The sequence below is a fragment of the Tympanuchus pallidicinctus genome, unplaced genomic scaffold, assembly GCF_026119805.1.
Source record: "Tympanuchus pallidicinctus isolate F22 unplaced genomic scaffold, pur_lepc_1.0 scaffold1, whole genome shotgun sequence".
Taxonomy (NCBI): Eukaryota; Metazoa; Chordata; class Aves; order Galliformes; family Phasianidae; genus Tympanuchus; species Tympanuchus pallidicinctus.
In genome coordinates, this window is record NW_026294618.1 from 80916421 (window position 1) to 80932579 (window position 16159).

General features: G+C 39.8%; 1 protein-coding gene across 5 annotated transcripts in view; it reads left to right on the top strand.

Moving 5' to 3' along the window:
- Nucleotides 1-16159, top strand: part of DAAM2 (dishevelled associated activator of morphogenesis 2) — a 189276-nt gene that overhangs the window by 51694 nt on the left and 121423 nt on the right. The window contains exon 2 of one of the 5 annotated variants that reach the window (XM_052683160.1): nt 15807-15900. The exons of the other annotated variants lie outside the window; for them this stretch is intronic. The gene's annotated coding sequence lies outside the window, so the exon portion shown is untranslated. The remainder of the gene's footprint in view (nt 1-15806; nt 15901-16159) is intronic. 5 annotated transcript variants of the gene reach the window in all.

The following is a 16159-nucleotide window of genomic DNA, read 5'->3' on the forward strand; positions in this document are numbered from 1 at the left end:
TGCTATTGACAGTTGCTGAACCTTAAGTCCAGTTTTTTTAACACCGTCTGCCATTGCATTTTCAGAAATGAGAGGCTCATGGGCTACAATAGTTATTCAATCACATATAGAACTGAGAGATGTACTTAGTCATTGCATGGATCTCTGGTGCACTTATCTTTGTTATTGTCTCTGCTCATGTACCATCGAATAGTGCTGATTTTGGACTATTTATTTTGTTTTCTTTTTCCTCCGCAAAATCTTAGCTCATAAAGCAAACTAAAGAATGTTAACAAGGAATGCTTTTCTGGCAACTGTGTGAGATGGTGCCATCTTGCATGTGAGGAGTATGTGTGGAGTCTTCCAAACTTTGTGTAGATACAGTCCATTTGCCTTATGAAGGCATGGGGAAATTGTGTCATAAGCCTCACTTCTCAGGAAAAGTAAAATCTAAGTCCAGGCTTAACTTCCACCTTGCTGGCTTTGTGTTCCTCCTGTGGCTTTCATCCTCATGGTGCCTATGGGACATATTAACTGAAAGTTTTGACCTGTCGTTAGTAAGCAGTTCAAGGCAAGGAGCTTCAGGAGCTGTTGCCTAAGAAGAGGAGGAAATAGTATCCAGTAGCAGTAGGTATGGCAAAATGCATTTCATTATAACACAATGTGTTTATTTTGTGATTTGACTGGAATGCTGGCAGATGTGTTCTTAGTCCTCTTTTCAGAGCCCCAGAAATATGGCACAAATCAGAAAGGAGCAACAGTTTTCTACGCGTATAAGATGTACAAAAATGCTTTTGAGTCTCTCTCCTGTTTACTTTGTACAAACCTTGGAATTGCAAAATCTTTCCCTGCAGTCCTACAGAAGATTGGGTTTGGATAGTCCAGGATTAGTTGTTTTGAGCTGGAGAGAAGAACACGTGGCTTTGGCACATGCATGTAAGATGTATCTTACAGTGTTGCTGGTCACAGCGGAATTTCTGTGGGTAAATAAGATTTCTGTCTCAAGGGCCATCCATATGGCCCCTTTCACCAGCACTAATTCCACTTAGATTAACTGCACAGCATGAATATGGGTCAAAGCCTGGACTGTTGGGAGAATGAATTCCTGCTTCCAAACTGCTTTCCACAGAAGTACTTGTTGGCAGCTGAGATCATAGCGCTCGCGCTCGTCACAGTAACCCACTTTGAAATGTATTTCGAGAGGGGTCTTGGCAGTCTGCTTGCTGCTTTTCCATACAAAGAGCAGGCCCTGGTTTGTAATCCCACTCAACACATCAAGGCATTTGCTGCTGGGCCATCATCTTTCTTGATTTCATGTGAGGTATGAGTGTTTGGACCAGCTATACTAACCTCTTGAGCAGCGTTTTCTCCTTACTATTCAGTAAGAAGTGAGGAACTGCCCCTTGAAGTACTGCATTGTTTATGAAAAAAACCTACTGTTTTCTGTGAACGCTGTGCCTTGAGTGCAAGTTACAAAGGGACTGAAGAGAAAGAGGGATGGAACACATCTCATGGCATTCCTGGCTTGCATGTTGTCCATAGTTCCAGTGAAAATTTCTTCTTGCTTTGTTTTTGTTCCTCCTTTGCCTGCTGTATGGGTGGCAAAGGCTCTGTACTGTAGTCAATCAGTATGTGGCTATTTTGGTTGTCTCATACTATGTTGGTATTCCTTAAGCAGGAAATAAAAACCCTGGCCACAAATTGCCTGCTTAGCAAACTGAGGCAAATCTTATCAGATGAATATACCTGTTTTTTTTTGTTTGTTTTTGTTTTTCGTTTGTTTGTTTGTTTTATTTAATTTAATTTTATTAAATTCTGAGGTTATCTTCAGAGTCCATTTTTTTCCTACACATACCTAAATTTTCACCATATCTACTCATGCTATTCACAAAGACAAATCTTTTTGACCCAGATGTAGAGGTACTTTAAGCACAGGTTACCCAAAAGCAGTTGGAGCTTCAGAAGATGTTGAAACATGCTCACTGTGCAATGAATATAGACATAAAAATGTTTAAGTGCTGGTAACTCTCCTATATTTGTCACTGGTTTCTTCCCTTTCTGACATACAATTTTTTCTACTGGAAAGTGAATATAATTCAGCATAGAAAACCGTGTTGATATGGATGGTAATATAGGCGCAGCTTTCATGTGAAGCCACTTAGAATGTGGTTAGCACAGGAAATTTGCATGCCCCTTTCTGGGGCTGACACTGTGACAGTGAAACATAGCTAAGGGCATAATGGATGAAAGAACACAAGGCAGGGAGTTTGCTTCATGCTTCTGCTGCTTGCTTGAATTTGGATAATGCTCTCACTCACGTTCTGCTTACTGTGCTCCCTTCCTCCACCTCTGCAGATTAAAATCGGGGTGTATTTATTGAGCAGCTTAAAATTAAAGCAGACAGTGATGGTACACACAGCCTTAAGGAGATGCTGAATCCCTTCATACGTGTCCTCTTGCAAGATCTCATGACAGTGTGAAACCTCCTCCTGTTCTCTGCCTTCCTGTAGGCAGACACCAGATAGGACATCAGCTGTAGATGTGCTTATGCTCCCTTGCAGACCCATGGCCCAGCTGCCAGCTGTGGATGAAGGAGAAGCTGAAGCAATGCAATGGGGCTGCATGACATGCTGCTGTTGAGGCAGGATGGATGGTGGTTACAGCCCTATGCTGAGGAGCTTCAGCAAGACTCCTTTTCTCTTCCCGGTTGGGCTTTGTCAGCCTACCTTCTAAGTAGTGCAGCACAGGAGTTAATACGCTTGAGTAAGTTTTGTTTATTCATCTTAGTGCATGCAGAAATGATGGTTGCTACCTGTGCTGAAGGCAGTGATGCTTGTGTAGGGAATCCTAGCAGTTGTGAGAAGTTGGGAATAGATAATTATTCTGAAAATTGGAATGATCTGCGTGGTCTAGAAGATGGATTGTCCTATAAAATAATGTTTCCTATAAAATAATGTTTCCTATGTGTACCTATAAAATGCTTTGGGATCATTAAAGAACAAATATTTGGGGGCTAGTTTTGTTTTCCTTTCTTTATGAGAGTGCACTTTATTCTTTTTTTTTCTCTTAAAGCTTAGCACTGCTGTTTTGAGACCACCATACTTGGAACTTTTCTCAGTATTTTCCCATCTCTTTCTCCTCCTGAATGCAGGAAGCAAAAAATATTCTTCTGGCATTTGAACTGCAATTATTTTGAGTGGCTCCAAACAGAGGGAAATGTGTTTCTGCGGTAGTTGCTGGAGAGAAAGAATTTTGCTGAAATGTCTCTCCCCCACCGCCCTTCGGTGGCTGCAGAAAAGAAGCTAGTGTTTGAGGCCCCAGCTCTGTGCATCTGCTGGATCAGTTTAGGCCAATTTTCCCCCTCCCCCTTCCTCTCTTTCCATTAGCAAACTAGATATAAAACAGAAGCCATTGGATAAATAGGAAAAATGTGTAGCAGAGGAAGCCCTTGTGATTAGGGAGCTGTTAACCAGTTATTTCATGTCCGGCTTTCAGTGTATTTATAAAAAATGATGCTATTCAGTGACACATCGAATTACTATAAATGGCATTGGCTCAGTTGCTTTCTCATGGAAGCCAACTTGCACTTTATTTTTAACATGAGCCCACTGATTATTTTTAAAGTTAGTGTAGTATTTGTTAAAGATGCTAAAATAGCAGGCAAAATATGGGCAATATTAATTGAATTTCCCATGCCCTGGCATGCCAGTGCCCTCTGTGGAAGCACACTGGGGAAGAGAAGCTCAGGCAGCTTCTGCCTGTCCGCTTCTCGGCTGCTGGGGAGACAGCTGACTGATGTGAGTAGTGGCAGCTGCAGAGCTCAGTTTGGTGATGTAGGAGCTTGTCCATTAGGACCTGGACCAAGACCCAGTAAACTTCCCCTTCTCCCCTTTTTTTTATTCCCATTGACTGCCAGCAGCCATCACATCATTACATGCGTTTATAATGTCCTTGTTGAGACTTGCTGTGTGCACATGGTTTAAATCAACGGCTTTCCAAACAGGGGGAGCAAAAGCAGCAGTATTCACTACTGCTCCCTCCAACAATGTGCTTGTAAACCTCAGGGACAAGCAGAAAGAAAAATAGAGTTCATGGAAAAGTGCCAGGGGGCTCTGAGTCTACAGATCATGCTAAATTTTGGACAAAGAGGTGAGTCTTATCTCATGGTCTAAATGCAGTGAGGAACTATGAAGTTCTGAACAAATGTCGCCATACAGAGAATGGTCTGTGTAACCATTTTGGCACCTGAGGCAGATTCTCAAAGCTGCCTTTATCATATGTGGCCTTTTGGCAAGACTAATCTGCTTTGTGAATGGTAGCACCAATGTGTAGAATGGGGGAAGCAGACCATTGGCAGCCTGTTACACAGGTCTTGTACCCTTATTTTAGTTAGGAGTGAAGTTTTCATCATGTTTCCTGGAGTTTCTAACTGGCCATTAGGACTATCCTGAGACAGAGTGGCTTTTAGTAAGGTAAGTGTAAGCTTAAAGCATTGTACTAAATTACTACAGCCATCTCTAGCCAGACTTGCAGCTGGAAGGTCTCATGGAGATGTTATGGATCTTCAAGTCACTTGGAACCTTATGTAAGTGCTAGGAAGCTATTTCCATGCCATTCAATGCCAAGTGCAAACATTTATTGCAACATCATAGTGTTCTGGCTTCCGGTTATATTCCTCCAAAGATCAATATCTGTATTTTAGATCTAAAATGGCAACACTAGAAGTTGTCTAGATTGACTATCACACAACAAAGTGCTATACAGCATAGTGTTTTAGCACTGGAACAAATAGTGTACAAGCTTGGTGTATCTTTTCCCTTGCTTTCTCTGACTCTGAGAGATCTGTTGCATCATAGGAAATCTCATTTTCAGAGCATTCAATCTCTCCTTGATAGCCATCCTGTTTGTGTGTCCTGACTGATCTCTACTCAGTTTTTATAATTAATATTCTGATTGGAATGGAGAACATATCATTGGCTTATATATTGCTAGGATAAGAAATAAAGAGTTTTTATCATACTACAGGACAATCTATTTGCTGACAGAGTCAGTCTGGAAATTTTATAACCTGCTTTCTTGGCAGAGACTTAATAGCAGATGCATTTGTGATATCTCTTCTGATTATTCAGGCATTGCTGTTTAACTAAGTAGGTGAAACGTAATGAGGAAGAGTGGAGATTTAATAACTTTTGACCTACTTTTAGTCTTCTACCATAGCTGACAGTGGGATTTGGTTCTTACAAGCAATTGGAAAGTGGCTTTGTTTTGTCCATGTCTCAGTTTCAACATCTGCCTGATGTGGGCGGGGAAAGGGATTATAATGTTGCTTTGAACTTCTGTTTAAAATAAAGAAATAATATCCTCCTTGTGATACAGTACATCTTCCTTGCTTGCTGTGTTTACATGCTTCCTTTCTGATTCCTTTGATTTAGTAACTTCACACTTGTAATGATCCTTCTAGTATGTTAAATACTTGCATGAAGCCATTATAAGGCTATTTCAGTTAGGTAATGGAATTATAAGAAGGAGACAAGAAGATAAAGAATAAGTCCATAAATGGTTCAGCATCCTGCTTGGAGCCCAGCATGGTTACATTGGAATCCTGCTGATGGAATGTCCTGACATTATGGTGTTTATTTCCACCACAACCCTGAAATGTAAACAGGACATCGTTGGATGTTAATCCAGGGGACAGGAAATGACTGAGAATCCTGGACTCTTGGGTTATTGGTAAGATGTAAGAGAGTTTTACAGCAGGATTGGCATGCCCGCAATGTATGAGAGCACGTTTCAGAGCAGGTGGGTTCCAGAAGGGTATCTGACGTAGACTTACAGAGAGGAACAAAACATCTTGCTAGCTTCAATATACACAACTTGTAGGACATTCAGCATGTTAAGATGCTCTGAGCATCCCATCCTAGCAGGATGGAAGCTGAAGAAAGAGAGCTTGCCTTGAGCTTGAAATGTATGCAAAATAAATGTCAACTTATTACTGCAGCATTTCTTTTTACTTGTGAGTTAAAATACTGTTATTTTAACTGAATTCAGTTAAGGAACATGGAAGTATCAGAGGGGGGCAGGTAGCATCTTCTGCTCCAGACCTGAAGCCCACAGGACAGGGGGTGGGAGTAGCAGTCATAGAAGAGATGGTTTAAAGCAATTTGATGCACTAGAAAGCCAACTGTAGTTCTCTTGGAAAACTCTAAATAAATTAATGGCAAGAGGATAGTCTTGAATTTCCATTTAGGACTCCCTCTCCCTTGAGGTGGAAAGGGGCATGTCCAGCTTATGTAAGATGGTGTCTGTTTGAGAAAGAGACAGATGAGCCATGATAGAGCTAACAGCAAACAGTGTCAGGTACTTGAGGCTCAGGTTTCTGGAAAGAGAGTTGCACTCCACTTTTATCCTGCCAGAAGACCTTACCTCCAAGCAGCAGCAGCTGCTAATCCTCGTCTGTAGCCCCCCTTGTAGTAGCAAAGACAGAACTGTGTTGTAATGAATATAAAGGGGGGCCTTTATGGAGATTGCTAAATGCATACAGACCCTGTAATTCACACTGGCTGTAGCTTCCAGACTGGCTGACTGCTGCCTGATGTTGCCACACAAAATCTCTCTAAGTCTTGGTCTGGCGTCTGTAGCAAGGAAAAGGCTGTCAATTCTGCTGGCTGAAGAGAAAATGAATTGAATTTTCTCTGCTTTGAATGCTGCGCACAATTTTTTGTAGTAACTTGTGAGCACGCCTCTGGATATTACTGCACAGCAAGGCTTTACTTTAGCATATGCATCTTCTGATTGCTTTTGAGAGCATCTTGCTAGCGAAATTATAGTGTTGATGGATGCCTTTTGAACCAAGTGCTCTGAATTGTGACTTTCCTAGGCAGTTTACACTAGGTTTTTCTCTGGATGTGAAATTGGAAATTTATTACTTGAAACTGTTTCTAAAGGTGCAACTTACACCAGCTTCTTATTTCTGATTAAGTCTTGAGGGCAGAGTTACATTCCTTATGCTGCTATAGGTGTTAATGATTTCATCAACTCAAGAAGCACAGAGCCCTGAACTCTGCTCTTGGCAGCTAGTAAAGAAGGGAAACTGACTTTCAAATATTTTGTTTTTAAAGTTGTTTTTCTTTATGGTGTTTATATTAGCAAGCTGGAATTTGTGGGACAGGCTTAAAATTGGAACTAAAAGAATTTGTTGGTGACTTAGTCCTTAGAAATCAAACCGATAGTAAAGCCTTAGTAGGCTGCTGAAACTGGTCTTTCCAAACACCTCTAAAGTAGCAGAAGAACAAGAATGTGGCCTGTTGTAGGACTAAGTCTTTCATTTGCTTGGTATGCTTTCTATGCCTCAAAATAATCAGGAAGGACACTATTATGCAGATCCCAAGATTTTTTTGATATTATTTTCAGTTGCATGCTGATGCAACTGTGCTCTAATTTTGGAGAGATTCCAGGATGTGGGGTTTTTTGTTGTTTTTTAGAATAGCTTCTGCTTTGTGTCACGCAAGAAGATGGCATTGTGAAATAGGATGAGGGTTTAAAATCAGAATTGGTTGGTATTATTCAGGTATCTGCTGCTTGCTTGTTGTAGGATCTTAAGCAGACCATTATTTTCTTCATGCCTGCATTGAGATATCCTTGTGTCTTGCCAGGAAGCCATGATACATAATAACTTCTGTTTTAACCTTGAATAACTTTTCTGATTCAAGAGTTAGCCATTTTCAAATAACTGCTGTATATGTCACAGAGAGACTGCTTCAGAAGTGTTAAATGGAAGGTTACAGAATATAACATTGATTAATCCCCTCTATTAATGGATGAGACTGGAAAGCTTATCCTTTAATTGTCTAAAGAGGTGCTTAAAAGGTGATTTGCTGATCACCATTCATAATTTGCTATCCAGAAAATATTTGGTCTTCATACTTCGATCTAGAAAAATCAAGTCAAGAACCAAGCTCAGGGGATTGAAACTTGGCATATGAAACACACATTCCTAAAGTGAGGTACAGTTTACTGAAGATTGTGGTAGGTTTTCTGTTGCTGGAAATCTTCAAATCAAATGAGATGTCTATTTAGAAGTTATTGTCTAATTCAGACAGGAATTAGTTTATAGCAATCCTACAGCATGTGTTATGCATAAGGTTAGACTAGCTGATTGATGCAACCCTTTCAGCTCTGTTATTCATAAGACTGTCTTCACATTTGTGAATCTAAGTCTCACTGAAGCCAGCAGAAGCTAAATAAACCTGGGGTCAGAGTTTTTATGCTGCCTTCTTTCACATCCTTCATGTGGCCAGCCTGTATTTACATGTTACTAGCTAACACGTAAAAATATCCTACGGCTTTGCTTTTATATTTTTATCACTGGATGAGGCTGCAATCCGTGCTTCCCAACAGATGGAGATCTTCTGTTAATTTCCTCCTGTATGTTGAAGCACAACGCAGCTAGCTCAGTAGATCTCTACTGCTTGTTCAGAATGGATCAAGTAGCTCAGAGGTAAAGTAGAACTCTGTATTCTTGACCAAACCAGCAGCTAAATGATTGTAGCTGAAGGATCACAGCTGGTAATATCCTACAGATTTAGAAATGGCCATATAAGTTGGAGAGAATAATCGCTTGGCTCTTTGAGTGACTATTCTGAGAAGACAGACTAGATCATGGTGTGTATTCATCTCATTTACCGACACTGGTGGTTAGACTTTCAAAAGAGCTCAGTATGTCTCATACATTTTTCCATTGAGATTTTTCTCATGAAATAGTCTCAAAATTGGCAAATTTTGAAGAAAACATAGAGTTTCCCAAGTGTGTCCACATTCTTATGAAAACTGGATATTTCAAAATTTTGGATAAATCAGACTGGAAACATGTGTTTGTTTGTAACTGTTTCCTTCAAAATGAACACTACTAAGTTTTTCTAAATTATTTATTTTATTTTTGTTCCTTTGGGGTTCAGTAATAGTGGAAGAGAATTGGTGAAATGTTTTTTGTTTTCTTTTTTTCATTTATAAAAAGTAAATTCAAGACTTCTATAGAGTTCTGAGCACTAAGATAACTTTCTTTTTTTTCCCAAATGTGTTTTAATTTTTTTTCAAGGCTGTTCTTTTTCCATTTAAACAGCCCTCTTCTTCCTTTTTCAAAATATGTCTCATTTTTTTTGTGCTGAAATGGAAGTTGGACAGTTTTGTGAAAAGTTGATGGCAAGGGCTAAATTTTCCTTAAAATTAATTCTAATTATTGGAATACAAGTGTGTTTTTTCAAACACAACAAGTGATGTTTACTCATCGTATATATAATCCTGCTCTTGTAAGTGACAGGGTTGAAGAAGGATATGCTGAAGAGCAGTCTGGTAAGATCAGTGCATTTAGAGGGAGAATTTCCTGTATTTCCTAAAGCATAGCATACAGTTGAACAGAAAGAAGAATCATCTGAATATGATGTTCTCTTCAATTAATCCTCATTTTGAACGAATGCCCTTAAGGGTGCTGTATAACCTGGAGAGGCCAGGCTGGCTTTTGCATCTTTGCAGTCATGGTTTCAGGTAAACATTTAGAATTGTGTTGTGCCAAATCCCTCTTACTCTTCATGGAATATTTCCATCAGGCTACAACAGCCTGGCCATGGCTGCCTAAACTCATCTTCCTGTGATTAGCCTGGCCCTCAAAGATGTTGGGCAGTTTTTCTGGAAAGCATCTTATGCATAATTTCTCCAGGATATTGTTTACCAGGCTAATATCCAGAAGAGACCAAGCAGTGGCATACTAAAGGGTTGCTTGAAGAGAGGGAAGACTCAGCTTTTAGTCCTTGGGGGCCTACATTGTTTTTTTCAGCATAGGGATGCGCACAGCCCACATTCAGGATAACAGGATAACATGAAATGTAAGGGTGCTTTCTTTTTCTTTCCCTTGTGGTGTTTTGTTTTGTTTTGTTTTGTTTTTTAGTCTTGAGAGATAAATATCAAACTGTCTTTAGGGGAGGCACTTCTGATTTTGAAAATTAAGAAGAGATCACCCAAAGGCATTATCTGAAGCATATCTGGAAGATAATATGTAGTGCAGGAGGGTGGCAAGTCAGGACCAAGTATGTGTTCACTTGGCACGTGGTGTTTAGGCAAATGAAAGACTGATTCCTTTGGGGAATGTACCTGCAGCAATGATGCATTGGTGTAGGAGGTAATACCCCTTCCTTGAGACATGTTTGGGTGAAGGAATCGCATGTTCAAGCATGCTTTGGGAAAGCCGCAGATAAGATAATTAATGTTGAACCTAGAAAGGGTTGGAGACTGTGAAGGCATGTGGAGGCATGAAGGTGAGCTTCTTCCTTCTGGAAAGCTGTCATGCTCAGCATTGTGGTCTCTAGCCAGGTTTCTGTAGAGACCGCCTCTAGTACATAAAATGTTACATGCTTGGTGAGCTACATGCTGCATAGCAGGAAATCATTCACATTCCTTATCTTCCACACAACAGGCTCAGGAAAAATTGTGCCAAAAAGTTTGCTCCCAGGCCTCAAACAACAGGGCTTGACCTCTGGGGTTGGATTTTCTGGGTTTTACGTATAAAAACCAAATTCAGCTACTTTGTAAGCAAGGACAGATATTAGATGGTGGTGCTGTGGCTAAAATCCCACCCTTTTCCCACATAAATCAGTGGTCAAACATGCCCTAACTTCAGTGCAGGCAGATGAGGGGTGCAAAGGGAATTCTGCAAAGCCCTAAACTGGAGAATTAAAATCCAAACCCAAGTATTCATTTTGGGTCATACAGAGGAAGAAAAACTTATTCCCAAGCACTGATTAATGAGACTGCAGACTAGCATGCCTAGGGATTATACTGGAGCATGCCAGTGCCTTAATAACAGTCGCATCTTACCTTGTACAAGAACCAGCAGATGTACGAGTCCATTGTATTTGTCATTATCTCTGTCTGTGTTAATGAAGGGATGTTATCTATGCTATGGATGATACTAGAACTGAAAACAGCTGAACTTTTCTTTAAGGTTGTTTTTATTGGCATGGAATCCTCTGGGAAGTCAGTTTTAATGTTAATGACAGTATTGTAATAAGGCTTTGAGAAGTAACAATCTGTGTAGGCTCACCTTCTGCAGATTTGAGGAGTGTGTTTCTGACTAATTGACCTTCTGTCTTTGAATATTTGTGGTCAGTAAGCTTAAAATGAGATTGATTTCTGGGGAAATGTACTGGAGCTCTTCGTATCTCTTCAATACATGGATCTTTGTTCTATAGCTTGTTCTCTGTCATTTGTAGATGTTGGCTCGAGAGCATTTCTGTAGTATTCTCATATCATGCAACCAATCTAGATTTGTACCCAGATGTAAGTCTTGAAAACATTTATGTCAAGCAGGAGCTTCACTGGTAGGGGGGATTTTGAGAAATTTGAGCTTTTGCATAAGAAAGATTAACTCTTGTCAGTGGTGCTTGTTGAATGGGCAGGAAGAAGGCGCAGGGAAGTCCATTTGAGCACACAGAAGTACATTTTTATTTTATTTTTAACTAAGAAGTTGGTTGAAAGTGGCATAAGCTTATGCAGAATGTTTTTAGTTTCCCTCCTTGGAAATGCTCTGAAGTAATCTGGACACAGGCAAACTGCTATAAGTGACCGTGGCTAAGCAGGAATGTTGGAGTAGACAGCCTTGAGAAGGCCCTTCTTGCCTCTTCTATTCTGGGCTTCTGATATCCACTTAGCTGCATTTTAAGAACTCGCTACCTGCTGAGTCCAGCCTCACCTCAAAAGCAGCAGCTTGTCACACTCAGCTTGTGAACCACGTCTTAACACTTTCCCTTTTCTGAGCTCCACAAGGTGCTCCACAAGGTGCTCCACATGCTTCAAGAATGGATCTTGAATATTTTTGTCATGTGGCTTCTGGGCCAAAGAAATTGGATCATACTTTGAAAAGATCCTTGGTAGGGCATCTTGCCTCTAAATGCCCTCTAATCCCCTTTTCGAAACAAAACTACCTTCTATTTTTCTTAAGGTAGTGGTCACTTACATTTTTTGTCTCTTTTTCTTTTGTTCCTCAGAACTCATTTATCAGCTTCTGAATGGAAGATTTGTCATATCTTGCCTCATCTCTAACACTTCCAAGAATTATTTATTGTGTCTCTTAACATTTTTCAGCTCTGTCTTGTTAATGCAGGGATTTGCTTGGGTGTTTTTGTTCTGTTTTGTTTTCTTTTTTTACTTTTACACAGTAATGTTTGCAAAGAAGATAAATTCTCTTTTTAAGTGTATGAAGTGCACTTTCTCTGGGAAAGTAGAATTGAAAAAAGGGCATAGCACAGTACAGGCCAAGCAATCCCAAGGGATGTATGTACCCACTGCTCTTTTTTCTGCTCTGATTTTTTTTTCTTCCCTTCCCTTCCCTTCCCTTCCCTTCCCTTCCCTTCCCTTCCCTTCCCTTCCCTTCCCTTCCCTTCCCTTCCCTTCCCTTCCCTTCCCTTCCCTTCCCTTCCCTTCCCTTCCCTTCCCTTCCCTTCCCTTCCCTTCCCTTCCCTTCCCTTCCCTTCCCTTCCCTTCCCTTCCCTTCCCTTCCCTTCCCTTCCCTTCCCTTCCCTTTTCTTTTTTTTTTTTTTTTTTTCCTTTTTCTTGTCTTTCTTCTTTTTTCTTCCCTGTTGTGAAGCAGGTGGTACAGAGGGCGAAGAAGAGGACTGAACATTTTAGTGGGACTTGTTTAAGGAAAGTTTTAGCATTATGACCTTAGTGAGATTGTGCATCAAAAATGCTGGAGAAAAGCCATAAAATAAAGTGTCATAAAATAAACGCACTGTACATGTTTTTCATTCTTACATTTCCAGCTACTTTTGGTGTGTTTATCAAAACATCATGAGCTTTTGGGTTGGTCTAACGGTGGGAATGAGAACAGGGAATTATATATATCAGAACCATAGGAAAACTTTGTTTTAAGTCCTCTGTCTTTAAATCTTCTCTCTAAATTAATTCCTTGGTCATAAGAAGACAGAAAAAAAGGTGCTGCAAAAATCCCATGCTCTCAGTATTCTAAGAAAACAGGAGAAAAGGGATTCCATTAACAGATGCTTTTGAATGGGTTGTAAATCTTTTTACTTTCTGTAGACAGGGCAGAGAAGTTGAGGTGCTGTAGAATATTTGCTACAATGACAGTAGAGTTTGAAAGAGGGTCTGAAATTTGGACTGAGGCAATTTTTATTATTTTCAGGTAGGGAAGTGGGAAGACTTGCATTAAAGATGTTTTGTTTTTTTCCTCTTTTAGAATAATTTGGATGGTGGGGAGGAGGTTGTTTTTCTTTTTTTTTTTTTTTTTTTTTTTTTTGTGAGCCTGCAAACATTTACTGTATGCCAACAGCTTGCACTGAAAACTAGGGATTTAGTGCCTATAGGAACTAAATAGTGAAAGAAGCTTCAAATTTTGTGTCATACTTAATAGCTTAACATTAAAATATATGTGGTACCAGCCAAATCTGGTGTTTTGGGTTTTTTGGGTTTTTTTTGGTTTTTTAATGTTCTTATTCAGAAGTTACTTGTGGAAGTTTAACTGACCAGAACAGGAGACTCATTGTGGATTAACTGTCTGACATGCCTCAAGCTGTGAATACGGGTAGTGATTGATGCTGATTGAGCTTGTGTGGCTGTTGAGCAGCTCCTGAGTTCCACTTTGCTGGCATTAGCTTACTTCCATAGGGTGTCTGACAAGTGGTGGACAGGTGAGTCATTGTGTTTGGTGAGTTTGGAAGCTAGTGAAGGGAAACTGCAAACAGATGTAAGAAGAGAACACAAAATATTTGTTTAAAGCCAGCTAAGATGCGTGCATAACACTTTGGTATATTCCAACTCAAGTTCTTCAGTCAATGGGAAAAATGTCTGCATCTCAAGTCACTTTCCCCTTTGTTTTGTGTTAGTTTTCTCTCCAGTGTGAGTGCTGCTTATCTACAGCTACCCTGTGACACACTTGAAAACTTCTTGGAGTGGGGAAGAGCAAACTGGACCTAGGTATTTGCTGATGGCGGGGATAAGAGTACAGGATGAAGAGGACTTAGGGTTGTTGCAATGCAGTTCATGATACACAACTCTGCACTATGGAAGTGCACATCCAGATAGTAGCTGCTAAAGATAGAGAGGGTCCCTTAAGGTCCAGAGGGAAAGGAATGCTTTGGCTTTCTGTGCAGCATGAGAGTATCTTCTGCTTAACAGTGTCAGAAGCAATGATGATTCTGCCCTATATTTCTGATTTGAGGTAACTTAGTTGAGTTTTTATAAGCAACATGAGAGGTATTCCTGGGGAAAGATGGTTTAAAGGGGAGGGTGGAAGGGTAGCTGAAGCATAAAACTAATGCTGACATATGGCATATGTTGCTTTTTTGATTTTGTGGTCAGACTTTCATGGAGTTAGGATTAAGGTTGGAAGCTGAATCTCTTTTTGAATACGTTCAGCCTGGCAAGAGGTCTGTGCAACGCTAACCACATATATGAACACTCTTGCTCCAGTGTGAGGTACTACCTCAAGTTTAGATTTAGGTTTCTGCTTCACTGTGTTGCTCACTTGTTGGAGTCAGGAGAAAGCCTTTCCAGCCTTTTATTGTCTGTTTTTTTAAAAAAATCTCAACTGTTAAAAGAAGGAGGTTTCTCTACTAACTCTGCTAGTGCTGTCAGATTTCCTTTTCTTTGTTAGCGACAGAAATTGCATGGATGAATGCAGTTAAGAAAGAGGTATCAGTACCAATCCTTACTGTAGTTTGTGTATGGCTTGGAATACTCTCCCCTGGAGTCAGGAACTGATTATTTGGATGCTGTACTTTGATTTTGCTAATGCCAGCTCAAAAGGCATTTTCAGAACATGAAATAAAAATATGTTTGGGACTTTAAAAAACAAAAACAAAAACAAAAACAAATCTCACATGCCTATCTGACGTGATTTCACTGAGGAAATTCACCAGAAATGAACTGAGTTCACTTGGGAGAGCTAGTGTCTTGTTTTATAAGGTTATGCTATTCCATCAGCGTTAATAGGAGTCTGTTGCAGATTTGTAGAGGAAACTATATAGAGAATATATGCTCTTTACTCACTGGAGGAATTAAAGTTTCTTGCAGTCCCTATAACCCAATTTCAATAACTTGTATATCCTGAAATTGCTGCCTTGATAAGGCAAGCAAAATATTGATTATCCCTTCCAACATCTTTCTGAAGAGAAATATGAAATGCTCTTTCTCTCATTCCTTTTCTCACTTCTCTGAGTTTACCTGCAGAAATATTTTCTAGGATTCCCTAATCAAGGCCTTAAATCATTCGTTTTATGGAGTATGAGACAATACCTGATCAGATGGAGATCTTTTTTGGTGTTGCCTCAGCCTAGATATTTGAAGAACTGAGTACAAAGCCATGAATTAATTTTCTCTACAGAACCATTATCTGGTTGACTCACTGATGTCATCTCCACACCAAGGTCCTTCCACAGCACACAAATAGCTATCATGCTCTCATAAAGCATGGGAGCCTTCTAACCAGAAAAAAAGGTTGTCTCATCTTGTCCTTTGCATCATTTCCTATGATAAGTAGATTCACTTTGCTATTTAGTAACTCAATCTCAAACTTTGGTCCTTAGGGGTACTCCTTCCAGCTTTCAGAAATGCTTTTTTTTGTTCAGAGTGGCCAGCTGAAGGTTGAAAAGCGATCTCATTTCCAAGATTTTGTCAATGTTGGTTTCTCTTTATTAAATGAAAGTGACAAAATGCTTCTAAAGCTGGACCCAGTCCCAGTACTAGAGCTTTATTTATTTATTTATTTATTTATTTATTTATTTTCCACTTGGGCAATGTTATATTTCACCTTCTTTGAACAGAGGTCTCTGAACTGCTCTGAAAATCACCTAATTGGAGGGCACTTCCATTATGAGAAGCTTTCTGAACGCATGTGACCTAGTGATCATCATGCAGGTATTTGATGATTGAGATCTGTTGCCCATGTAGTTACACTAATGCAATTCAAAAGTAGTGGAGAAACTGTTACTGTAATAACATTCCATTAAAAGCTGGAAATGTATCTTGACATATTGATACGGGTATGAAATGTGCTTTGGAGATTAAGAAGAGTTAGTGCCGCTATTAGTAGGCCCCACTGGAGATGAATTGTTTCCTTATCATGCATGACCTCTTAAAAATGTAGAAAATTTTTGTGTGTGTTTAAAATCTCAGC